The sequence below is a fragment of the Petaurus breviceps genome, unplaced genomic scaffold (assembly GCF_028583685.1).
Source record: "Petaurus breviceps papuanus isolate PSGF00001 unplaced genomic scaffold, PetGlider_PUasm1.0 189, whole genome shotgun sequence".
NCBI lineage: Eukaryota > Metazoa > Chordata > Mammalia > Diprotodontia > Petauridae > Petaurus > Petaurus breviceps.
Window position 1 is genome coordinate 49,069,857 of NW_027185809.1, and position 27,611 is coordinate 49,097,467.

The 27,611-nt window shown below is 36.8% G+C and overlaps 1 pseudogene; it reads right to left on the minus strand.

Moving 5' to 3' along the window:
• Positions 1-24,875: 24,875 nt before the first annotated feature.
• LOC138163965 (E3 ubiquitin-protein ligase UHRF1-like) lies at positions 24,876-26,325 on the minus strand (annotated as a pseudogene).
• Positions 26,326-27,611: the final 1,286 nt, after the last annotated feature.

The following is a 27,611-nucleotide window of genomic DNA, read 5'->3' on the forward strand; positions in this document are numbered from 1 at the left end:
TCCCTCATCTAAATTTCCTTATTTCTCTGTAAGGAACCACATCCAGTCTCTTAGCTTTGTAACCTCATAATTAGCTTTTATTCCTCACTCTCACCCCACACATTTAATAAATTTTCAAATCCTCTCATTTCTGTTGACATAATGGAGTAAAGACCAGGAGGTGGTTTAATGTGAAAACTGAGAGAACCAAGTAGATTTTATCTCATGAGTGCTAACTCTGTTTTGTGCTGCCACATGTATTATACTCCATTTTGTTGTTTTTCTGCCATTCATTCACGGGAAAATAAATGTAAAAGCCATCTATTGTTTTATAATGCAGGTGGATGCAATTAATAAGTATCTATCAATTCTGGGAAAAGAAAGAGCTCAAGACCCACTAACCCCTCCCCAACTCAACTGAAACCTCCCAAAAGGAATCACTTGAATGATTTGTGTTTAAGGTTCATTTTTAAAAATTGTTATTAGACTCAGCTTTGGAAGATACACTATTACATGTTGCAACTTGAGCTCCTTACCTTCCCAGAATAGTTTATTCCATTCCTTTTTGTGATCCCTTATGGCTTCTAAAGAATCTTAATTTTTTTAAAAAATTGACATTTCTACATTCTCCTGTAAATTAAGGAAGATGGAGAGAACAAACATTTATCAAGAACCTATTATGAGCCAGGCACTCTGCGAATCACTTCACAAATGACTCATTTGGTTTTTCCAACAATCCTGTGAGCTAAGTGATATTATTATTCCCATTTTACAGATGAGACAGAGGCAGACTGAAGTTAAATTACTTGCCCAAGGTTAAACTTTCCCCAATTACTAAGTGTTTGAGTCTGGATATGAACTAGATTCTTCTGGACTTCTGACCCAGAACTTTTTACACTATATCATCAGATGAAACTTTGTGGAATATGTCATATGGTACTGAAATTATGAATTGTAATCATTACATGCCCTGGATTTCAGTAATATCAGAGTGTAACTAAAAAGTGAATGACAGAGAATACAAGGGGAAAAGATTATTGTTTTAAAAAAATGAACTAAACGAAACTGATCTTTGGGACAAGCATAAAAGACAAGAAGAAATCATAGAGAGGACAAAAAGGCCTAAAAGACTGAAGATTTAAAAATAAATTAAATAATCATGGGAGGTGAATATGGTAAATTCTTGGTGAAGATCATGATAAAAAAGGGTCAACCAATCCTAACTCTTCTAATAAACTCCTGTTAAAATGGTAAGAGCAGGGATGGAGCTAAGAAGGCAGAGTAAAAGCAGGGATTGCTTACACTTTCCTGTCAACCCCTCTAAATACCTATAAAAATGACTCTAAACAAATTTTAGAACAGCAGAACTCGCAAATGGCAGAATGAAATGAATTTCCAGTCCAAGACAACCTAGAAGGTAAACAGGAAATGTCTGTTGCACCAGTATGAGAGATGAAAGCAGTCAAGCAGCATGGGCCACATCAGCACAGACAGGGCTGGATCAGAACTCAGGGGACAGAATTAGAGGCAGCTGTGACTGTTTCCAGATTTCTCAACCCACAAATGCCAAAGACAAGTTAGAAGATCAGCAGAAAGGTCTATATGGACCTGAGTTAGAGAGGTGCTTGTTCAGACTCCAGCCCCAGGGTGGAAGAAGAGGCAGTGGCTGCTTCTGGAGCTCTAGGCCCACAGATATGGTTGTGGGATAGAGCTACTAATTAGAAGGGGATTGCAGGGATCTCTTTTCTGGTGCTGAGGCAGGATTCTCTTGCTTTGCCCATGCTTGGATCTGGGTTGCAATCCTGGGTGGCAGTCCTGGGTCTAGGAGAAGTACTGTCACGGCAGAGCTTGTGGCAGCAGTGGAGAGTGAATCCTCCTCAAAACTGCAAGGCAAAAAAAAGGTTTTGTGGTCACTCATGGATGAGATCCCAGGCCATGAGAGGAGTAACACCCCCTCTTTTGTCATACAACCTTGGAAGAAATGAAAATTTATAGGTCCCAAAATATCTCTGAAAACAGCTACATAAAACCACTGACGCTTGGGACACTTTGTCTTCCACCTTGGAAGTAGAGTCTTACCTTAACAAAGATCTAAAAAGTCAAGTAATTGACTGGGAAAATGAGCAGAGAGCAGAAAAAATCAGGCTATTGCATCTTACTTTGGTGACAAGGAAGATCAAAACATACAACCAGAAGACAACAAAGTCAAAGTTCCTATATCCAAAGCCTCCAAGAAAAGTATGAATTGGTCACACTTCATGGAAGAGCTCACAAAGGATTTTGAAATTCAAGTAAGAGAAGTGAGGAAAATTGGGAAGAAAAATAAGAATGCGGTCAGCTAGGTGGCTCAGTGAGTAAAGCACCAGCCCCAGAGTCAGGAGAAACTGAGTTCAGTTCCGGCCTTAGACACTTGTAATGGGAATGTAAATTTGAAGATCTTCCCTGCCCCTAAGCTAAAGTGCACCTGGAGCCTGGGGTGGGAGGCTTGTTTTTCAGTAGATACTTTTTGATTGGCCAGTTGGTCAATAAGGTTGTTATATTCTCTGAGCCAGGAGAAGGCTATATAAGTCCTGATGTGAGTCTTTGTTTTGGGGCTCACTTTGAGAAGTGTTCTGTGATTTGATATGGATTATGGGAAGCCATTGTCAAGAGCCCCCCGGCTTTGAAAAACCCAGATGTTGAAACCCAGATGTTGTTTGGTATGGATGTAATGGTTGGATAGTTTGGAAATCTGTCTACTTGATCTGTTTCTGTCTTGATAATTCTGTCTGTATATTCTGAGGTTCGGGGTGCTGACCTCTTTCCCCTGAACTAGGTAAACGATACATGTTTGACTGATTAAAGTAAGCTTGTTAACCCATTTCGAGTTGCTTTCCTTTATCAAAGCAGATCGAAGAACCTGTGCTGGCAGCCACCCTGGGAAGGATGGGGTGCTTACTGCTACAACACTTAACACCCACACCCACACACACACAAACTAGCTGTGTAACCTTGGACAAATTACTTAACCCCAATTGCCCTCCAAAAAGCAAAAAAAAAAAAAAAATACAACAAAAGAAGAAAAATAAGAATGATGCAACAAATTCATGAAAAACAAGTTAACAGCTTGGTGAAGGAGACCCCCCCAAATGCTGAAGAAAATGGTGCCTTAAAAATAGACTAACCCAAATGGCAAAAGAGGTCCAAAAAGACAAGGAGGAGAAGAATGCCTCAAAAAGCAGATTTGTGCTTATGGAAAAGGAAGTCCAAATACTCATTAAAGAAAAACATTCCTTGAAATTAAAATGGAGCAAATAACTTTATGAGAAATCAAGAAATTATTAAACCAAACAGAGAAAATGAGAAACAAAATAGAAGACAAAGTGAAATATCTCCTTGGGAAAACAACTAAGCTGGAAAGCAGATCCAGGTGAGATAATTTAAAAATCACTGGACTGTATGAAAGCCATGATCAAAAAAAGAGCCTAGACATCATCTTTCAAGAAATTATCAAGGAAAACTGCCCTGATATTCTAGAAACAGAAGGTAAAATAAACATTGAAAGAATTCATTGACACCTCCTGAAAGAGATCCAAAACAGAAAACTCCTAGGAATATTGTAGACAAATGCCAAAGTTCCCAAGTCAAAGAGAAAAATATTTCAAACAGACAGAAAGAAACAATTGAAGTACTGTAGAAACACAATTAGGATAACACAACATTTAGCAGCTTCTACATTTAAGGGATCAGAGGACTTGGAATGTAATATTCTGGAGGTCAAAGCAGCTAGGATTAAAACCAAGAATCACCTACCCAGCAAAACTGAGTATAATCCATCAAGGGAAAAAATGGATATTCAAAGAAACAGAGGACTTTCAAGCATTCTTGATGAAAAGACCAGACCTGAATAGGAAATTTTGCTTTCAAATACAAGAATTAAGAGAAGCATGAAAAGGTAAACAGGAAACACAAATCATAAGGGACTTTAATAATGTTGAATTCTTTACATGGAAAGATAATATTTATAACTCATGAGACCTTTCTCACTAATAGGGTAGTTGGAGTGATAAATTGAATATGAAGGGATGATATGTAAAAATAAAATTAGGAAATGAGAGAAGAATGTACTATAAGAACGAAAAAGGGAGAGGTAGAATGGAATAAATTATTTCACATAAAAATCACAAGAAAATGTTTTACCTTGGAGGGAATAAAAGGGGAGTTGAGAGGCAATCAGTGACCCTTACTCTCATCTAATTTGGCTTAAGGAGGTAATAACATACACACTCAATTGGGTATGAAAATCTATCAACCTACAGGAAAGTAGAGGGGAAGGGGATAAGAGAGGAGGCAATAATAGAAGAAAGGTCAAATGGAAGGAGGGAATAATCATAAGTACACACTTTTGAGGAGGGTCAAAGAAGAGAATAGAATAAATGGGGGTGGGATAGGACAGAGTAAAATATAGTCTTTCACAACATGACTGCTATGGAGGTGTTTTACATAACTACAGATGTTTAATCTATATCAAATTGCTTGGCTTCTAAATGAGGGTGAGTGGGGAGGAAGGAAGAAATAGAATGTGGAACTCAAAGATTTAAAAGCAAATGTTAAATTTTTTTACATGCAACTGGGAAATAAGAAATTCAGGCAATGGGATATAGAAATCTATCTTGTCCTATAGAAAAATAGAAGTGGGGAGTGATAGAAGGGAGGACAGATTGGGGGAAGGGGTAATCAGAATGCGTGCTGGGGTAGGGTTTGAAGAGAGATGGGAAGAAAATTTGGAACTCACAAACTTGTGGAAATAAGTGTTGTAAACTAAAAACAAATTAATATGATAGCAACATTGCAAATAAAAATTATAAGGGTATTAGAGATTAAAACCAAAGGAAAGTAAAATAAGTTCTTTATTCCTTTTCACAACTGCACAAGAAGATGATAAGAAGCCTATTGGGTCTTTGTTTGGGAATATGGCAGTGTCCTAAAGCCAGTAAGCAAACCCTGATCTGTTTGAATCTCACCAGAGAACAGTCATAACTTCTAGGTCACTGTGAAAAGCCACAGGATAGTGGGTCAATATGCTTGAGGAGCCCTCAACCCAGCAAGATGTTTGATATCCTGTCAGAGATGAGGCAAGGGATGGACAAAGCCAGGTATGTCCAGGTCAACAGAAATAGAAATTGCAAGAAGAGTTAGGAAAACACAAAGCAAGTCTTCCAGAATATCTTAAACCAAACTTTTAAATTCATTGGTTGTGTCAGGAAGTCTAGGTGCCATTAATTGGGCAAATGTGTTTGATGCCTTCCAGGTGGTCTGAAACCAAAGCATTTTGATAAGAGCCTTTCTGCACTATAACAGGGGGATGAAGTAAACTCCTGTTTGGGGATGGCATAAACATTGGGGAATAGAGAAAGGAACAAGGTTATTGCCCATGTTGGGTCACCAGGAGAGCCAAGCAGAAGCTAGAAAGTAAGGTAGAGGACAGGGTCTTATCACAGAAGAAATTGGAATATTATATATTATTGTTAAGTTGTTTAATTATGTCTTACTCTTTGTGATCCCATTTTCATGGGGTTTGTTGACAAATATATAGTATATCAACTATATATCCTTATGCATATCTATATATTTGTACATCTATTTATCTATATCCAATGTGTACATATATACATATATAGTTATATATTATGTATGTATAATATACAGTTATATATGTATAATATATATTAAAATCTCTATTTATCCAATGTGCCACATGGTTTCCCCGTTATATATTATATCCTTAGTGAAATATATCTGTCCTATATTTCATATGACATGATGTGCCATAAAGTAAAATAAAATTTCAAATAAATACATAGAGACAACTAGATGGTGCAGTGGCTAGAGGGCTGTACCTAGAGTAAGGAAGACCTGAGTTCAGATCTGGTCTCAGAAACTTATTGTGTGACCCTGGGCAAGTCACTTAACTTCTGTTTGTTTTAACTCACTGGAGAAGAAAATGGCAAAACATTCCAGTATCTTTGTCAAGAAAACCCTATGGACAATATTGGCATGATATGGTCCATGGGGTCATAAAGAACTGGATATGACTGAATGATTGAACAATAAAATAATATTTACAAGCAAGGATAACTTACCCTATAAAACTGAGCATTATCCTATGAAGAAAAAACAGGCCTTTTGGGAATGTAGATAATAATTAGAGCTTTTCTGATTAAAAAAGAAAAAAAAAGTCAGAGACGGTTAGAATTGTTGAGATGAGAACAAAGAAGATGTAAGAAATTGAAAAATATATATATGTATATATATATAAATATAAAAAAATAAAGAACGAAATGGCAAATACATGATTTTATTCAAAATGAGGTAGAAGACAAAAATTTCATCTAGAATTCCATTGTCTTCAAGAGTCACATAAAGAGTGAAGATAAATATAGAGCCTATGTGTAGTTTTGTTCTGTGTTTTTTAAGAAAGTAAAGTAAATGGTATGTGTCTGTGGGCTGGGGCTTGGGGAAGAAGAGGGAAACAATATACTAGTAAAGAAATGAGGAAAGAGAGTGAATTACTAAAAGGTACCATGGCACAGTGGAAAGAGTGTTAGAGTTGCTACTTAATCCCTGTGTGACTTTTAGCAAATTGATTAACCTTCCTTAGACTTTAATTCCTCATCTGTAAAATGAAGGGTTTCAATTAGAAGATCTTGAAGGTCCCTTCCAAGATTAAATCTATGGTATAATAACCTTGGCTATTTTTCATATTAATAAAAATAAGAATAATGACTATGGAGCTAAGAGGGGTGGGCATTCCTGAATCTCCTACTAGTTGAACAAGGCAAAGGATATTATGGTTTTTTACATACTCACATACATATATACATACATGTAGACATACATACATCATATCACTCATACAGTTTGGTATACTGACATTTAATAGAGAAATAGTTAGGCACAGGAACAATATTGAGAGCAGAGATACGGAGAAAACTGTTCAATCATGAAGAGTGAATAATAAAGGTGTTAAATGAAGAAAAAATGCAAGAATTAATGAATAGTATCTTGGTTGGGTAAAGACAAAAGCATCAGAAGAGAAGGATCAGACCATTTCAGTTATCAGTCACTAGTATCAAATCTATTACATTTCTTTCTCAATTTTCTTTTTCAAAGATTCTAAATATCAAACATATCAGAAAGACAGACAATCATCAAAGAAAGGTTGAAAAATGATGTCAAGTATCTCTTATTTATAAGTATTTTTTTTTTTCAAAAGACAAGGCAAAAGAGGGGCAGAGCCAAGATGGTGGAGTAGAAGCACGACCTTCCCTTGGCTCTGGCTTCCACCTTCCCCAATCCATGTAAAAAGAAGATTCTAAACAAACTTTGGAGCTGCAGAACCCACAAAATGACACAGAGCAGCTAACCTCCCACTGAGGACAGCCCGGCAGGCCAGAAGGAATCCAGCACAGCCCTCTGGGAGCTGAGCCCAGCCCACACCAAGACTTTAGCACCAGGGCGGACCTGACCAGCTGCCAGTCAGAGGGACTCCAGATCAGCAGCTGTGGCCATTTCTAGATTTATCAATACATAGATGCGAAGGACAAAGTGAGAGGTCAGTGCAGTCTGGACTTTGGGACCCAGGAAGTGGGAGCACTTGGCTTTTGCCCCCTGGGGTGAGAAGCCGCCGAGATGCTGGCACAGCCAGCCAGCGCCATGTGGCAGCTTCAGCTCCTGGCCTGCAGAGTGTAGGGGGACCAAGCACTAGTCTGAGGGGTAATCGCTCTTGCTTTAACCTTCTTGGATCTGGATTGCAGTCTAGAGTGGAGGTCCTGGGGTGTGTGTCCAGGTTGCCAGAGTGTGTGGAGACCTCAGTTAGGGCACTCATCTTTTAGACAGCTGAGAAAACCCCAGCATTTGGGATGAAAGCTCCCCTCTCTGGTGGCAGAGTCCTACTGTGGCAAAAAGCCCAGGAGTCAAGTGACTGAGGGGTGACATGACCAGGCAAAGGAAATAAAACAGACAGAAGATTCTAACAGTACACTCCTATTTTGGGGACAAAAAGGAGCAAAGCATGGAACAGGAGGAAAACAGTGAAGTCAGAGCTCCTGCACCAAAAGCTTCAAAGGAAAATACGAGCTGGTTACAGGCCACAGAGGACCCTAAGAAGCAGATAAGAGAAGTGGAGGAAAAATTGGGAAGAGAAATGAGAACAATGCAAGAAAATTATGAAATGAGAGTCAACAGCCTGACTGAGGAAAATGATACCTTAAAAAACAGACTGACTCAAATGGCAAAAGAGGCTCAAAAATGCAATAAGGAGAAGAATGCCTTAGAAAGCCGAATTTGCCAGATGGAAAAAGAATCTCAAAAGCTCACTAAGGAGAATCATTGCTTCCAAATTAGATTGGAGGAAATGGAAGCTAATGACATTATGAGAAATCAAGATGCTGTTGACAGATCCAAACAAATGAAAGAATAGAAGGCAATGTGAAATATCTCATTGGAAAAATCACTGACTAGGAAAATAGATCCAGGAGAGATAATTTAAAAATTATTGGACTACCTGAAAGCCATGACCAAAGTAAGAACCTAGAAATCATCCTCCAGGAAGTTCTCAAAGAAAACTTCCCTGATGTTTTAGTGCCAGAGGGCAAAATAGAGGTTGAAAGAATCCACTGATCACCTCCTGAAAAAGATCCCAAAAAGAAAACTCCTAGGAATATTATAGCCAGGTTCTGGAATTCCCAGATCAAGGAGAGAATATTACGAACAGCCAGGAAGAAACAATTTGAATATTATTGAAACACAATAGGGATAACCCAAGATCTGGCAGCTTCTACACTGAGGGATTGATGGGCTTGGAATATGACATTCCAGAGGGCAAAGGAGCTGGTATTAAAATCAAGAGTCACCTACCCAGCAAAACTGAGTATCATGTTTCAGGAGAAAATATGGTCATTCAGTGGAATATAGGACTTTCAAGCATTCTTGCTGAAAAAACCAGAGTTGAATAGAAAATTTGATATGCAGATACAAGTAGCAAGAGAAGCATGAGAAGGTAAACAGGGAAAAGAAATTATAAGGAACTTATCAAAGTTGAACTATTAACATTCCTATATGGAAAAACAATAATTGTAACTTATGAAACTTTTCTCAGTAGTTGGAGGGATTAGAAATATATATGTCTATATATGAGGGTATATGACCATATGAATACATATGTGAATGTGTGTATATATGTTTACAGGTATACATAGAGGGCACAAGACCAATTAAACAGGAAGGGATGATACTTTAAAGGCAAAATTATAGGTGAGAGGAATATAATGAGAGGAGATGGGGAGAGACAGATTGGGGTAAACTATCTCATACAGAAGAGGCAAGGGAAAATGGTTACAATGGAGGGGAAGAATAGGAAGGCAAAAGGGAATGGGTCAACCTTATTCCCATTGAATTTGGCTTGAGGAGGTAATGAAATACACACTAAATAGGGTATCTCACCCTCCAGGAGAGTAGTGGGGGAAGGGGATGAGATGGGGGATGATGGAAGGGAGGACAGGCTGGGAGGGAAGTTGGAAGCACCCATTTTTGAAAAGGGATGGAATCAAAGTAGAGAATACAACAAATGGGATGTGGGATAGGAGGGAGGGAAATATAGCCTTTCTTTTACAATATATCTACTATGTTATTGTTTTGCATTAGCCACACATGCACAACCTATACTGAACTGCTTATATTCCCAGTAAGGGTGGGTGACAAGGAAGGAAGGGAGTGAATCTGGAATTGAAAGTTTTTAAATCAAATATTCAAATATATATATATGTATACGTATATGTATGTGTATATATATGTGTGTGTGTATGTGTATGTATGTGTATATATATATATATATATATATATATTGTTAATACTATCTTACATGTAATTGGGAAATAAGATATACAGGCACTGAGGCATAGAGATCCACTGGAAAAGTCGAAAGGAGTATGGGAGAAAATATGGGAGAGAGCAGATTGGAGGAGGGGTTATCCTGTGTGACTGCTATTTTGCAGTGGTGGGTAGGGGAAAAACGGGGAGAAAATTTGTAACTCAAAATCTGGCGGAAACGAATGATGTAATTCAGAAGTTAATAAAGCATTAAAAAAAAGACAAGGAAAAAGAAAATGATTGATGTACGGGGTTAACAAAGAGGGATCATCAAAGGACAAAATGGGAGCTAATGAGTTAAATATTTAAAGGAAAAAGAAGGAATCAAGAGAAATAAATGGAAGAGTTGAATTTAGATCCTGGTCCTCCTACAAGGGAATCAATATGTTAAAGGTCAGAATAGAGTTTGAGTTTGCATAGGGAGTAGAAGGAGATACTGAGGGGAGTAAATGTTGGTGCATGTACTAAATTCATAAGTGAACAATGATAACACTGTGATTCTTAGTCTTGAAACCATATGAAGATATCCAGCAAAATATTAATGGAAACTGCAGATGAAAGGAATTGGGATCAGGGGACTGAAGAAGTTAAGTTTATGTGGAGGAAGATGGGATCTAGGTCCAGAATGAGAATACCCCTGAGTGGAATTTATGTGGGTGAAGAGGCAGCTATGTGACATAATGATGTACTGAACTTGGAGAGAGGAAAACCTGGGTTCAAATCTGAACTCAGACACTTATTAGCAGTGACCTTGGAGAAGTCTGCAAACCTGTGTCTGCCTCAGCATAATTAATAGCACTTACCGTCTGGGATTGTTTTGAGGGTAAAATGACTATCACATGTCATTACCACCAAACAATATCACCTCATGCCCTCCCCTTCTCCTCTGCATCCCCCAAGGATAAAGGAAACTTCTTCTCTAATGATAAAGAAGAAGGAAGTTAGAGTACTACATTATATTTAATTCCCCTAACTAGAAACCTGTGAGAGTTGTAAAGAAGGTGGATGCCATCTTTCAATTTAAAATCAACTATAGGGAACTGAACAAAGCTCTCATGCCCACCACTACAACTGTTTCTCACCTTATTATGTTATGCAAGAAAACCTAGGCCCTGGGTGAGTGTTATGGGGTTGCTGACCTCAGTGATACCTTTTCTTTATTTATATGGATGAGACTATTTGGAAGCATTTTTTTTTCTAACTGGGAAGGAATGAAATACATTTTTTTTTACCATTGTCTTTTAGGGCTACCTGAACTCTCCTTCCTATAGCAACATTCTTGTGAACAAGGCCATAAAAGCTTTCCTACCTGAGAATATTGATGTACACCCATACACTGATGACAATTTTTACCGTGTCAGATGAAACCAGAGAGGCAGAAGCCCTACAACAAATGGTGCCCCATGTGAGGAAAAATAGGGAAGAAGCACTAAGAAAATCAAAGGTCCAGTCTACTCATACAAACTTGGACAAATTTAGTTTTGGGGGAGAGCCAAGGATAATCTGAATCAATCAGATAATCATAGTCAGAATATTCGAGAATAAGCTATGGACACTTGCTGCCCTGTGATTTATGAAGTTATCCCAAAGACTTATTGGACTATTCAGGTTTTGGAGGACCCACACTCACTATCACTACTAGGATCTCTTGCCTCTGTTCTTGATACCTCAGAGGCCAAATATGTCTGCAGGAAATAGCTCAAAACCTATTTTTTTTTGGTGGATTCCTTTTCCCCTGGGATACTTTGGACAATCTCTTCTCCAAAAGGCCTTGGGGATCCAATGAGTGGTATCATTGAGAAGTGTGCCTGGAGTTGATTGAAAGGGGCATGAGGTGATTAGTCTTATGGTTTTGAAAAGTCACCTCATGTAATTGTTTAGTAGTTGCATTGTGAAGTCCAAAGAAATAAACAAAAAAAGACTGAGTAAATCACATAACCCCCAAGATTTACTTGTTCAAACAAGGAGAAAATGAATCAAATTCCTCTGAATACTCTTCCCCATTCTGTCACACAGCTTGATTATAAAGATTGTAAGCTATATATGGACATGGCTATTGTCTGATAATATGTGTGATATTTCCCATATATGCTGCACATGTAATATTTATTGTTAACAATAAAAGAAGCAATGATGTTCTAGGTCCAATTGAAAAAGTCTTAAGGCATCTCCTTTATAGGATACAAGAGATATGGGAGGATTTGTAATCCATGTGCTCTTCAATTATCTTCCACTAACTCCAATGTAACTAGTATTTGTATTTTGTGAAAAAAGGAAAGGCACTTTGTGGATAGTACATTCATTCAATGAGGAAGACTTCTATTATTTTTTACTCCTTTCTTCTTTGATGTCTTTCTGTAGATAAAGGTTTTTTTTAGACCCACAGGAGTTTGGAATTATTTCAAGTAACAATAAGAATACTTCACATTTATAAAGCCCTTTAAGGGTTACAATTGCTTTGCATATTTTATTCTAACAACACCACCTCTGCTGTTATTATCTTCATTTTATAGATGAGGAAATACGTTTAGCGATGTTGAGACTTGCCGTGGATCACAGATATATTAAGCATTTGAAGTAAGATCTGAAGCTTCTTCTTCACCGTTTAAGTCCAACATCCTATGCACTATGACATAATACATCTTTAATTCAAACCAAGATTTTATACATTCTCTGATTTCACTCACTTTCCCCTTCCTCTTCAAAATTCATTTTCATCATCTGAAAAAAAAAATCTCTTGTCCTCCAGTTTACGTTACTTTGAATAATTCTCCTTGCAGTTGTTATCCATATTCAACCCAAAGGAATGTTTATATTTTCTTTCATATTTAACACAAGCTGTACATAAATATCACATATATTCACACTGAGATGTACACATATGTAAAACACCCAGGATATTAAGGATCACACATATTCCACTATTTTTTTTTGTCATCTTGGATAGAGTGCTAATTCAAATTTAACAAAAGACCATTCCCCAACCCCCACCCCAGCACCTCAGTGACTAGCTAATCTGTGAGAAATGCAACATCTGCTAGAGCTATAAAACAAATGAAAAATTAATTAGGTATTTGAAGGTCTCCTTTTGAGACAGCGGAGTTTAGTCGTCTCTTAAATCCTCTTATGGCTTAAACTGTGTGTTCAGTCTGGAAAAAAGATCTTTGCTTGTTTCCTGATCATTGTGTTTTCAGATCATTTTCTCCTTCTTGGCCAGCCTCAGGTTTTGGTTTGGAAGAACTGCAATGCCCTTCATTATATTCTTAATGCCTTCTCAGCATTTGTGAGGCCATCCAAGAACATTTCCAAGGCTTGAAGAATTTCCTGACTCCAATTGCTTGTGGCTCAGTGATAAATTTAGAAACTATTCTTCCCAAGCTGTTCCCCCATAAACAAATAGTATCTTTTTTCCCCTTTTTATTATGGTCACATTTTGAAGGCTATCCATGAGTTAATACAGGATTACCAATTTTTGAGATTGACTATCATCTGTCTTTAAATTCCCTGTTGTCCTTTTCACTTTGAAACAACTGTGATTCCATTGATTGGAGTATTTTTCCCCAATAATGAATACTCCTTTTACTGCTTTTGATTTGGTGTCACCCCTGTCTATATTTACCTATGTCACAGACATTTCACCCAATATGTGGAGGAACTTGCTCTAGTTTTCATGACATTGAATGGATAGCAATGGAACATGCATCCATTCTTTATCCTTTACTGTTAACAAACCAACAGCCAATCTCTCCCTTTCAGTCATATTCTTCTTTAATGACATCATTTGCAGTTTTTTTCCTATGGAATTCATTAGTGGAGGGGTGGGGAACCTGCAGCCTGGAGGCCACATTTGGCCCTGTAGGTCCTCAAGTGCAGCCTTTTGACTAAATCCAAACTTCACAGAACAAAACCCCTTAATAAAAGGCTTTGTTCTATAAAAGTTGGACTCAGTCAAAAGACCAAATCCAAAGACCTAAGAGGCTGCATGTGGTCTCCAGATCACAGTTTCCTCATCCCTGCTTTAGTGCATTATAAACTGACTTCCAACACTGCTGTTTGGGTATTAATTTTGATTTGTTGGAAACTATATGGTATTCTATGATTTATAGTCATAAAATGTCACCATAGTCATTCACAGAAAAAAAGCGTCAATACTAATTTCACTCCAGAGTGAGCCCACATGCCCAACAAACACAAAATATATGTCTATGAATATGACTTCAAGAATAGTGGCATTGGGGAGGCCAGGTAGCACAGCGAGTAATAGCACTGGCTCCAGTCTCAGGATGACCTGGGGATCGAATCCGGGCTTAGACACTTAGCACCGCACACAGAAATAACTGGCCGTGTAACCTTGAGCAAGTTACTTAACCCCGATTGCTTTAAAAAAAAAAGAATAGTGGCATTAAAGATACTGACCACTCCTTCAGGGAAGATATTGGGAATTTAAGAGAATTTTACCTTCCTCAAATGCTAAATAGAGCCCGACTTTTTGTTAATTTTGTGGTTCAGCTCATTGTCCACTTGCAGTATCTCTTCAAGACCTATTTGCCTAAAATGGAAGAGTTCTATGAGCTGTCTAGAAAAGAAAAAAAATGTTTTTTTCACTTAAAAAATGTGTACTGTTGGACAAAATTCCTCTTAGTGATTGTAGATTTCAACACATCCTCTAATCTTCTGGATTTGATACAATCATCACAGTGTTTTACACTAGGAGAAATATCTACAGGGCCTTTGTGTTTAAAATACATCCTTCTACAATTTGGACTCTATACTTAATGGTCTCTATGATAGTGGCAAAAAATTTCAGCAGGTACATATTTCCCTTTATTTGTTATATGTTTTATGTTTCACTTTATAATCAAAAAGTCATCAAATATTTATTTCTATTATTTCTTTCAAGATCCTGTATGATTTTGATATATAAGTGAAACACTTTGTTAAGAAGACCCTTTAAGGAATTGTTTTGTTTTATTAACTTTAAATATTTTATGTCAAAATATGCAAAATAGGAGCTTATATTTTGAATATTTTATTCAGTTGTATAATTGTAAGGCTGTGTCATACTGTGGATTATTATTTATAGAGATCTGTTCATTTCCTTCTCAAGGACACTGTTAAAGCACGTGAAGCCTGTTTTGGGGCTGAAGTGGAGATAAACATGTGATATCACCAATAGAGAAAGATTAATCGCATAAAATTTTGTAAAAATATGGAAATTCATTTTAACATATTCTCTTGGTGAGTGGACTTTGGGAACAGGGAGTCTGGGAGTGTGGTCTGGCCTCTGCCCCTAGAAGGAGAAGCGGCTGAAGTGCTGTGGCCATGAAGTCGCCATGGGGCTGCTTCAGAGCTCCTGGCCTGCAGATTCTAGGGGACCAAGCAACCAGTCTAAGGAGTAATCATGCTTGCATTAACCTGCTTGGATCTGGATTGCTGTCTAGGGTGGAGGCTTCAGAGAGGGGAGCCAACACATAGCTCCAGCAGCTGAGAAAACACCAGCAATTTTGGACAAAGCTCCTCTCTCTGAAAGCAGAGTTCTAGTGTGTCAAAAAGTTTAAAAGTCAAATGATTGAGTGACAATATGAGCAAGCAAAGGAAGCAAAGCAAGCACAGCAATCTGATATTAGACTCTTATTTTGGGGACAAAAAAGATGAAAGCATGTGATGGGATGAAGACAATGAAGTCAGAACTCTTGCACCAAAAGATTCCAAGAAAATTTTGAACTGGTTACAGGACATAGAGGGCCTTCAGAAGGATTTTGAAAGCCAAATAAGAGAAGTGGAGGAAAAATTGGGAAGAGAAATGAAAATGATGGAAGAAAATCATGAAAAGAAAGTCAACAACATAACTGAAGAAAATAACACCTTAAAAAAATAGACTAACTCAAATGGCAAAAGAGGCTCAAAAAGGCAATGAGGAGAAGAATGCCTTAAAAAGCCTAATTTTCCAGATGGAAAAAAGAATCTCAAAAGCTCATTGAAGAGAATCATTCCTTCAGAATTAGATTGGAGGAAATGGAAGCTAGTGACTTTATGAGAAATCAAGATACTATTAAACAGATCCAAACAGATGAAAAAATAGAAGGCTATGTGAAATATCTCATTGGGAAAACCACTGACCTGGAAAATAGATCCAGGAGAGGCAATTTAAAAATTATTGGACTACCTGAATGCCATGATCAAAGAAAGAACCTAGAAATCATACTTCAAGAAATTCTCAAGGACAATTGCCCGGATGTTTTAGAACTGGAGGGCAAAATAGAGGTTGAAAGAATTCAGAGATCACCTCTTGAAGAAGATTCAAAAAAGAAAACTCTTAGGAATATTATAGCCTGGTTTCAGAATTCCCACATCAAGGAGAAAATATTACAAGCAACAAAGAAAATATAATTTGAATATTGTGGAAACACAATCAGGATAACACAGTATCTGGCAGCTTCTATGCTGAGTGATCTAAGGGCTTGGAATATGATATTCCAGGGGTCAAAAGAGCTGGGACTAAAACCAAGAATCACCTACCCAGCAAAACTGTGTATCATGTTTCAGTGGAAAATATGGTCATTCAGTGGAATAGAGGACTTTCAAGCATTCTTGATGAAAAAACCAGAGCTGAAAAGAAAATTTGACATTCAGATACAAGAAGCAAGAGAAGCATGAGAAGGTAAAAAGGGCAAAGAAATCATAAGTAACTTATCAAAGTTGAACTATTTACATTTCTACATGGAAAAATGATAATTGTAACTTATGAAACTTTTCTCATAATGCAGATAGTTGAAGGGAATATAAATGTGTGTGTGTATGTACACACCATACTATATATATATCTATATAGAAGAGTATATGGGTGCATGAATACATTTTTGAGTGTGTGTATATATGTGTATGGTTATACATAGAGAGTGGGCACAGGACCAAATGAATAGGAAGGAATGATAATTAAAATGTGTAACTGAGAGATAAGAAAGGAATAGAATTAGAGGAGATGTTGTGAGACAGAATGGGGCAAATTATCTCATATAGAAGAGGAAAGGGGAAACTGCTACAATGGAGGGGAAGAACAGGAAAGCAAAAGGAAATGGGTCAACCTTACTCTCATTGAATTTAGCTTAGGGAGGGAATGACATACACATTAAATAGGGTATCTCACCCTAAAGGAGAGTAAGGATGAAGGGGATGAGAAGCAGGATGATGGAGGGGAGGGCAGGTGGGGGGGGAGGGAAGTTGGAAGCATGCACTTTTGAAAAGGGGCAGGGTAAAAATAGAGAATAGAACAAGTGGGGGGCATATAAGCTGGAGGGAAATATAGCTAGTCTTTCACAATATATCCACTATGGAAATGTTTTGCATAGCTACACATGTACAACCTCTACTGAATTGCTTATCTTTCCAGTAAGGGTGGGTGATGATGGAGGTAGGGAAAGAATCTGAAATTCAAAGTTTTAAAATCAAATAAAAAAAAAATATATATATATATACATATATATATATATATATATTATTTACTCGCAAATGGGAAATAAGACATACAGAGACCGGGGCATAGAGATTCCTCTTGCCCTACTGGAAAGTCATAAGGGGAATGGGGGATGATATAGGTGAGAGCAGATTGGGAAAGGGGGCATACATTGGGATCACTGTTTTGAGGTGGTGGTGGCAGAGAGACAGAGAGAAAATTTGTCACTCAACATCTTGTGGAAATGAATGATGTTACTAAAATAAACATCAAATTTAATTGAAAAAAAGATATTCTCTTGGTGACCATTTTTGGGGTGATAATAAGATCTGAGGTTTTCCTACTTTTGTACCTCCCTCTTTTTAAAGTACCTTTTAAAGCAATCATTTCAATACCTTCAAAATTGTGTCTCATACGTTACAGCTCTTCTCAGCCTATCCTTACCTATCTTTGTTTTTTCATAGGGTCATTTACCATTCTTTATATCATATCCCATACTACGATGTCAGAATCCAAATGAAGTGACTACACAGTTCTTGATGGTCAAATGAACTTGCAATAGAAATTTCAGTATTTTTTTAAATTTTAATATCTTTGTTTTCTCCCTTCTAGTTTCAATCTTAAATTGTATCAGAATGACTTTCCCTACTTGTGTTTCACTAAACTTTTTAAAATAAAATTATCTTTGCCCTTTCTTCTTCCTGATATTTAATGAAGTAATATTACTCATAATCTTCCATTCTTTTCTGTAAGATTATAACAAAGAAATTAATTCTCTAAAAGAGTATTTTTCATCGCTGCCATATTTCTCTCCTTGATAAGGCGATGAAATGTTTATGATTGATGGATTCTCCTCATTATGGCAGTTGATATACATCAGCTAAATTTCTTTAAAATAAATTTGTTATCCATGTTGATTGCCATTTGTTAATCCTTTCTCTTTATTTTGAAATCTTTTAAAAATGAATAATTTTAACAAAAATATAAACACAAATAGAAAAAAAAGATGTGTATATGAAACTATCTCTATTATGTTCAGGTTTTAAAAAATATTTATGGCATTTAACACAGTAGAAGGAACAATACCATATTGTCTGAATTCCCTTTAGAATGCCCTTTTATTGTTTTATGTGCATTAATTAATGTGTTTTTGACTATCTCCTTTTTCTACTATTTTTTGCATCACTGTGTCCTTTATCTCATCCTCCCATAACTCTCTTCCCTTAAAATAAAGTGTCTTCCTCCATCAGAAATAAACACAGTCAAAGAAAACAAATAAACACATTGGACATGTCTAAAAATGGATGTCTCATTCTGTACCTAAAGGACAACATCTCTCTGGAAAGGGAGATCATTAGTCTTTTGAAGTAATTGTGGCTCACTGCATTGATAAGAATTATCGCCCCCAAAATACATAATTAATATCTGTCCAATTATTTAAGGCTTTTTTCATTTCTGTAACGAGTGTTTTATAGCTTACTCATTTAAGTCTTATCTGTGTCCAGTTAAACAAACTTCCAAATAATTAATATATTCTGTAGTTACTTTAAATCACATTAAAAATTTCTTCTTATTGAACTTTACTGATAACATTCAGATAATCTAGTGTTTATTTATTCATCTTTAAAGACATTTATTTTGAGAACTTAAAATCTTTACATGTATAAAAATACTTGAACTTTTTTGTTTTTAATTTTATTCCTTATTGATTTTTTAAAATTTATTTTTAGTTTTCAACATTCCTTTCCTAAAGATTTTGAATTACAGATTTTCTTCCAATCTCTCCCCTACCCCCCACACCAACATGGCAAGCATATTGAATACCCCTTCCCCCAACCTGTCCTCTCTTATGTCCCTCTCTCCCGAATTCCTCCCCCTTACTTTCTTGTAGGGCAATATGGATTTCTATACCCCATTGCCTGTATAACCTATTTCCTGATTGCATGTAAAAAACCCATTTTTACAAACAATTGTTTTTAAAATTTTGAGTTCCAGATTCTCTCCCTTCTCTCCTCCTCAACCACTTAAACTGACAAGACAAACAATTCGATATAGGTTTTACATGTGTAGTCATGCAAAACATTTCCATAGTAGTTATTTTGTGAAAGAATAAGTATATTTCCCTCTATCCTATCCCACCCCAATTTGTTCTATTTTCTCCTTTGACCCTGTCCCTTTTCAAGATTGTTTTTAACTACACAATTAGCCTTCCTTTCTATCATTATCCCTCTTATTCCCTTCCTACCTACTTTCCTGTATGGCAAGATACCCACTTGAGTGTGTGTATTCACCTTCTTAGCCAAATCTAATGTGAATAAAGTTTATTCATTCCTTTCGTCTTCCTGCTCTTCTCCTCCATTGTAACAACCTTCTCCTGCCCCCTTTATTTGAGATAATCTATCCCATTCCATTTCTCCCCCTTTGCTTCTCCCAATAAATTCCTCTCTCAACTTCTTAATTTTATTTTTTGATATTCCTTCACATTCACCTCACCTGTGCCCTTTGTCTATGTATACACGTACACACACACATAAATACATATACACCCACACATGCATACATATATGTATGTATGTACACACATATACTTATATGCATATACACACACACACATATATATATATATACACACACATATATAATATCCCTTCAACTATCCTCATACAAAGTCTCATGAGTTACAAATATTGTCTTTCCATGTAGGAATGTGAATAGTTCAACTTTAATAAGATCATTATGATTTATCTTTCCTATTTATCTTTTCATGCTTCTCTTGCTTCTTGTATTTGAAAGTCAAATTTTCTATTCAGGTCTGTTTTTTTTTTCATCCAGAATGTTTGAAAGTACTCTATTTCATTGAATATCCCCATTTTCCCCTGAAGTATTATATTCAGTTTTGCTGGGTAGGTGATTCATGGTTTTAATCCTATCTCCTTTGACCTCTGGAATATCATATTACAAGCCCTTCAATCCCTTAATAGTTTCCACACTACTCAAATTGTTTCTTCCTGACTGCTTGTAATATTTCCTCCTTGACCTGGGAACTCAAGAATATGGTTATAATATTCTTAGGAATTTTCTTTGGGGGATAATTTTTAAGAGGCAATCAGTGAATTCTTTCAATTTCTATTTTGTCCTCTGGTTCTATAATATCAAGGCAATTTTCCTTGAGAATTTCTTGGAAGACGATGTCTAGGGTCTTTTTTTGATCATGGCTTTCAGGTGGTCCAATAAATTTTAAATTTTCTCTCCTGTATCTATTTTACAGGTCAGTGGTTTTTCCAATGAGATATTTCACATTGCCTTCTATTTTTTTATTTGTTTCAATTTGTTTTATACTATATTGATTTCTCATAAAGTCATTAGCTTCCATTTTCTCTAATCTAATTTTGAAGGAATTATTTTCTTCAGTAAGCTTTTGAAATTCCTTTTCCTTCTGTCCATATTTGTTTTTTAAGGTATTCTTCTCCTCTTTGGCTTTTTGGAACTCTTTTGCCATTTGTATTAGTCTACTTTTTAAGGTGTTATTTTCTTCAGTCAGGCTGCTGACTTATTTTTCATGATTTTCTTGCATCTTTCTCATTTGTCTTCCCAATTTTTCCTCTACTTCTCTTACTTAATTTTCAAAATCCTTCTTGAACTCCTCCCTGGCCTGCAATCAGTTCATATTTTTCTTGGAGCCTTTTGATGCAGGAGCTTTGATTTTGTTGTCTTCTTCTGGTTCTGTTTTTTCATCCTCTTTTTCCCCCAAAAGAGAATCCATGTCTGATTGTGCTTCCTCTCTTTGCTCATCCTGCCATCCAATTACTTGACTTTTGAACTCTTTGCCACAGTAGAAGTCTGCTTTGGATTTTGGAGTGGTGGGTGGGGGAGAGACAAGGAGACAATGTAGTGGAATGGAGAAAGCTGTGTTCCAAATTTCTTGGGTTTTGCAAAATTGTTGTCAGAGTTTTTTCCAGGCACCTGCCTCAGAATTATGGGGAGGACTTTCTCTCTATAGCCTCAACAACCTTTGCCACACTAGCACTCCCCACCCCAGTACCACCATCCAAGACTGTGACCTGCCAGATCCAAGCAGGGCAAAGCAAGAGAATCCAGCCTCAGTGCCAGCAGAGAGATTCCTGAAAATGTCCTCTGCACAGTCACTTGGTCTCCCTGCTATCTGCAGGCCTTGAGCTGGAAGCAACAGCAGTTGCAATCACAGTCACCTCTACTGCCCAACAACAGGGGCCAAATCATGCTCTTTTCTCACCCAGTTCTAGCAGAGTTCCATACTGACCTTTTACTTTCTCCTTGGCGTTTATGGGTTGAGAAGTCTGGAAACTGCCACATCTGCCTGTGATTCACTCTCCTGAAGTCTGCTCTGGCCAGTCTGTGCCGCTGGTCTCAGCCAGTGTGGCTAACACGGGACTGTGCTTGCCTGGTGCCATAGACCCTTCCTGTTGGCCTTCCAGGTTCTCTTCAGTGGGATATTTGTTTCTATTTGTCATTTTATGGGTTCTGTAGCTCTAAAATTTGTTTAGAGTCACTTTTTACATTTATTGGAGGTGGTTGAAGCAGGAGCTCAAGGAAGTTACTGCTTTTATTCCACCATCTTTGCTCTACCTAAACACCTAAATGTTTAAGGGAAAAAAAGCTTTCTCTATGTTTCATTGGTTTTATCCCAGTCATTAATATTCTACCATAAGGAAAGAGTTTTGCAAATATATACATATACATATGTGCGTATGTATATATGTATACACACACACATATATAAATTCCACTTTGTCTGCAGTTCAGTGAGTTAAATATCCTTGTTATATTGAGGTATTAAACTGCAAACATTGGTATCACCAGAAAAACTGAAAATCCATTCACAAAACAAACAAAATAAAAACTTACATTTCTTTGTTCACATACAGTAACTAAAAAAAATTATTTTGAAAAGTGCTGTAAAAAAGAAAAACTTCCTCATTTATATAATTTTTCATTTTGAAATGAGAATGCATTTTAAATAATGAAAAAGTAAATTAATCTTACCAAAATGCACCCTACCAAAGAAGAGTTTCAAGATTTGCAATGCCATGCTAATGATGTTTGTGTACAGTTTTCCATTTTGAAAGGAGAAATATAATCTGGTTTGCAATTTCAACATTTTGGTGCTAAAAAGAACCTAATCTTTCAGAAATGGATGAAAGTCACTTAAGAATGGCTCTAGTATGTTTCACAATGTTATTCTGAATCAGAGATAGCATCTGGCTGAATAAGTAGTTCCCTTGAAAAAAGAAATGTCCAGCTGAGGCAGTATTCTGTACTTCCCAGAGCACTTACCTAAATGCAGGCTGAGAGCTTTTTTATACTTATTTTAAACATAAAAGTAAAATGGTAGAGAATGGCCTTGAAAAAGGACTTACATCTTTTTTAAGCAAGATTTCTTCCTCCCCCCATTTAAACAACTTCTAAATAAACCATCTAAGCAACAGGTTCCAAAACACTAGGAACCGTATTAGAGAATCTGAACATCAAAAACAATAACAAATATTGCCCAAGAGCAGGGCATACTTCTATTTTTGAGGCCAAAGATAGACTTTACAAAGATTTTTCTACCAGTCAAGACACATTTTGCATAAGGGGTGGAACTTTGAGAATTCAATGTCAGGTTCATTAGCAGCCTTTACCAAAGTAGAAAAATTTGTGCTGATACACTGCAGGTTTTAGAAAAAAAAACCTGAGTACAGTATCCAACATTTAAAAAAGACACAATACATATAAAATGAAGCCCTCAAAGGTTATAGACATCTACAAAATGGTGGAGAAGACAGATATTTTCAGGGAAAATGTGAAAACATGTTTTTAAATAAAGCCTATTGGAAATCCACTGCCAAGTTTTACCATCAAAGTAAGAACGAAGTGCTTGACAGACAGAATCACAACCTATTGCCAGCACCCGGAAAGAGATGACTGAAGGTGGTTCGCAGTGACTGATTCACTTGCATAGGGTAAGATTTACCCAGATCATACTGACATACTGGGCAGTTGTACACCTCTGTTTGGAAGGATCAGTCTAAACAATCCATGCAAACTTGATGACACACAGCCTCTTTACAGTAAATACACAGGGATGTTTCCTCTACTTTATTCAGTAATTTCAGAACATTCTTCAGTGGAACAAACACTTGGTTCCACATGTTTTCATTGGATTCATCATTCTTGATGAGAGTCTTCTGCTGAGAGATGAGTTTGTACAGTCCCACTTTAGTTTTCTTGGATTAGGAGAGGACAGAAAGGCCTTCCTACTCCCTGCTGTCTTCCTTTTCCTTTTCCCCTTTTCTTGGAGATGTCAATTCCTCATCACCACTCTTATTTTCATTTCCCTTCTCTTTGTTAGCAACTGCTTCCAAATATCCTTCAGGTTACTGCATTTTTAAGCCAAGTTTCTTCATCCTGTTTTTCCTTTGTTCATGAGCCAGGTTCATCAGCATCTCTCCTGAGGAGGTAATGACACAAGGAAACCAGATTTCCCTTTTACAGGCCAATACTTCACTACCTTGCATATTCTGTTATATTGATTCCCTTCAGCTGGGGCATATTTGCTCTGTTTCTCTCCCTTAACATTGCTTATCACCCTGACTGTCTTCCTACCTCTCCAGTCCTTGGCTTCAGCTCCACCTCAGTCATTGATAGGAGCACAGCAGTTCAAAGCCAGGGCTCTGTTCATGTTAGTAAGTTTTTGATCACAGGACTGCTGTGCTATCTGTTTGTTGCCAGAAAGATCTCTACCCACAAAAGTAAAAGAGCTGCCATGGTCTACATCATCTTCATATCCCCCTGCCAGGACCAGAGAATAGATGCTACTGTTGTCTCTGCTGTGTATACCTGCTACATGAGACCTACCAAATTCAGTCATCTGCACTCTGAGCTTCTATATAGTACCAACAGCCATCCCAGAGATTGGTCTATAATCAGTAGAAGGCATAATAGTGTGCTCCCTTGTGTGACCCACACATGCCATATTCTTGCCTCGGTCTCTTTGAGACAATGATATAGCAGATGACGTCTTTGCCTTCTTTTAGCTCTCTTCTAACTTCTCCCTTGCCAAGACCACTTCACTGGCGTCATTTCAACATTCAGGGCAATATCAGTCCTCATCATCTGGAACCCGCATCAGCTACTTGTTGGAGTCTTGCTTTCCTCTACACACATATGAGGCACACATTCTGCAGGTCTTATCGAGGTTATCTTTACAATGTTTTCAAATGGGGGAGCTCTGTCTTTTCAAAGGGTTTTCAAAACCTACTGGGATTACACCGCCAGGCTCCTCAGTTTTGTAAACTTCATCCATAGAAGAGATTCAGAGATTCCCCAGCATCCCCAAAAGCAGTAAGTTTAACAGTCCTAATTTCCCATTTTCTTTCTTTTTCTCTTTTTTTTTTTAAGCAATTGGGGTTAAGTAACTTGCTCAAGGTTACACGGCCAGTTATTTCTGGGTGTGGTGCTAAGTATCTGAGCCCAGATTCAATCCCAGGTTATCCCGACTCTGGGGCTGGTGCTCTTATGAAGCCACCTGGCTATGCCCTAATTTCCCATTTTCAGAAGATCTAAGCATCACATCAGCACCCCTCTTCTTTGGCTCATTAAGATTTTAGTTTACCATCATAATTTGTCTAATTTCCAGAGGATGCCCTTTCAGTATTGTCTACCCTGAGCTCTCACACCTTTCAAACTCAACTTTATGACACCATTTTCTGGATTGTCTTCATATTTCACATGATAGATAATATCATATATATATATAATTTATATATATTATATATATAATATATATTATATATATTTATATATGAATATAATAATAATTTCAGCCACTTGGTCATCTCCACCATCACTGGATTCACTAACTGTTATTCTTTCTTTGCTTGTAACGTTTACCAATATGGCTTCAAACCATGCTCCCATATTCATATCCCAGTCATCTACATATTCATTCACCTAAGAGAAACCAAATCCTGTATCAATCCAATACTCTTGAGTAGCTGGACCTGATTGCCCATCAATTTCCAGGACTTCTTCCCCATGGTTAGAACTCTTTATCAAATTCACTCTGGACTGAGCAACAGCGTAAATCTGTATCAGATATTTCAAAATCTGTTTCTTTACTAGGAACAGAAAGTACAACTGGACTTTGTTTCACTAGCAGCTGCACAATGTCATTCAGACCAATGCTATAGTAAAAAAGAGTGTCTCTTCCATCTGTTTGTCCTGATAAAAAAGCATATGATTCCCTGGTTCCACCCTGAAGACTGGTTAAGCTTAGAGAGGAAGTCATCCCTGTAGGTCTCCTTACCATCCATGGTATGGACCTGGATCCATCTGTTTGTAGCTCTTCACCTCCTGTGTTCCCACTTGCTCTGGAATCTATTATTAAAGAAGCCAAACCAAACCAAAAAGAGTTTATTACTTTAGTGTAGTTGCTAATTGTTTCTATTAAAATTTAATTGAATCTCCAAGGTCTACTAAATAATATTATCCATAAGTATTTCTGTTTCTTGCCTATGATTATTTCTTTCATTTTTAAAAACATTATTTTCATGATCATTACATTTTAAATTTTCTTCCAGAATTTTGAATCTTTCTGAGTGTGATTTAAAAAAAAATTACTATCAGTTTACAACATTCAGTTCCATGAATTTTTGAGTTCCAAATTTTCAACCCCCCTCTACCCCTACTCCCATGATGGCATGCAATCAAATATAGGTTCTATATAGACCTTCATATTAAACATTAGTCAAGTTGTAAATAGGAATTATAACCAATGTAATGAATAATGGGAAAGAAGAAACAAACAAAACAAAAGAGAGAGAGAGACCAAGTAGTTTGCTTCAATCTGCATTCAGACTCCAAAATTCATTTCTGGATGTGGATAGCCTTTTCCATCACGATTCCTCTGGCATTGTCTTATACCCTTGCATTGCTGGGATGAGTCTATCAAAGTCAGTCATCATGGATACGATGTGTCTGTAATTGTGTACAATGTTTTACTGGTTCTTCTCCCTTCACTCAGCATCACTTTATATAAATCTCTCCAGGTTATTATGAAGTCTGTTTGCTCCTCATTTCTTATAACACAATAATATGCCATTACATTCATATACCATAACTTGTTTAGACATTCCCCAGTTGATGGACATCCCCTTGATTTTGCAATTCTTTGCCACTACAAAAAGAGCTTATATGAATATTTTTGTACATACAGGTCATTTTTTCCCAATTGTATAATCTTTTGGAGATGCAGCCCTAGAAAACGTATCACTGGGTCAAAGGGTATGTACATTGTTACAGCCCTTTGGTCATAGTTCCAAATTGCTCTCCTGAATGGTTGTATCAGTTTACAACTCAACCAACAATGCATTAGTGTTCCAATTTTCCACATATTCTGCAGCATTTATCATTTTCCTGTTTTGTCATGTTAGTCAATCTGACTGGTGAGATGTAGTACCTCAGAGCTGTTTTGATTTGCATTTCTCTAATCAGTAGTGATTTAGAGCATTGTTTTCATGTGATTATAGGTATCTTTAACTTATTCCTCTGAAAACTGCCTATTCATATCCTTTGACCATTTGTCAACTGGGCAATGATTTGTATTCTTATATATTTGGCACAATTTTCTGTATATTTTAGAAATGAGGCCCTTATCAGAGATAGTGATTGTAAAAATTCTTTCCCAATTTTCTTCTTTCCTCCTAATTTTGATTACATTGGCTTTGTTTGTATAAAAACTTTTAAATTTAACTTTTTGTTGTTGTGCTTCTTTGGAAATATATAGGAAAGCTGAGGATTTATGTGCGTTTATTTTATATTCTGCAATGTTGCTAAATTTATTCTTTATCTCAAATAGTTTTGCCTTGATTCTCTAGGATTCTCTAAGTATATCATCATATCATCTGCAAAGAGTGATAGCTTAGTCTCTTCTTTGACTAATGAGATTCCTTTTATTTATTTTCCTTCTCTTATTGCTACATTTAACATTCCTACTAATAAATTGAGAAACAGGGGTGATAGTGGACATGCTTCTTTCACTCCCAATCTTATTGGAAATGCATCTAGTTTATCCCCATTATGTATAATACTTGCTGATGATTTTAGGTAGATGCTACCAATTATTTTAAGGAAGACAACATTTATTTTTTATGCTTTATAGTGTTTTAAATAGGAATGGGTGATATATTTTGTAAAAAGCTTTTTCTGCATTTTTTGTGATAATCATATGGTTTGTACTAGTTTTGTTGCT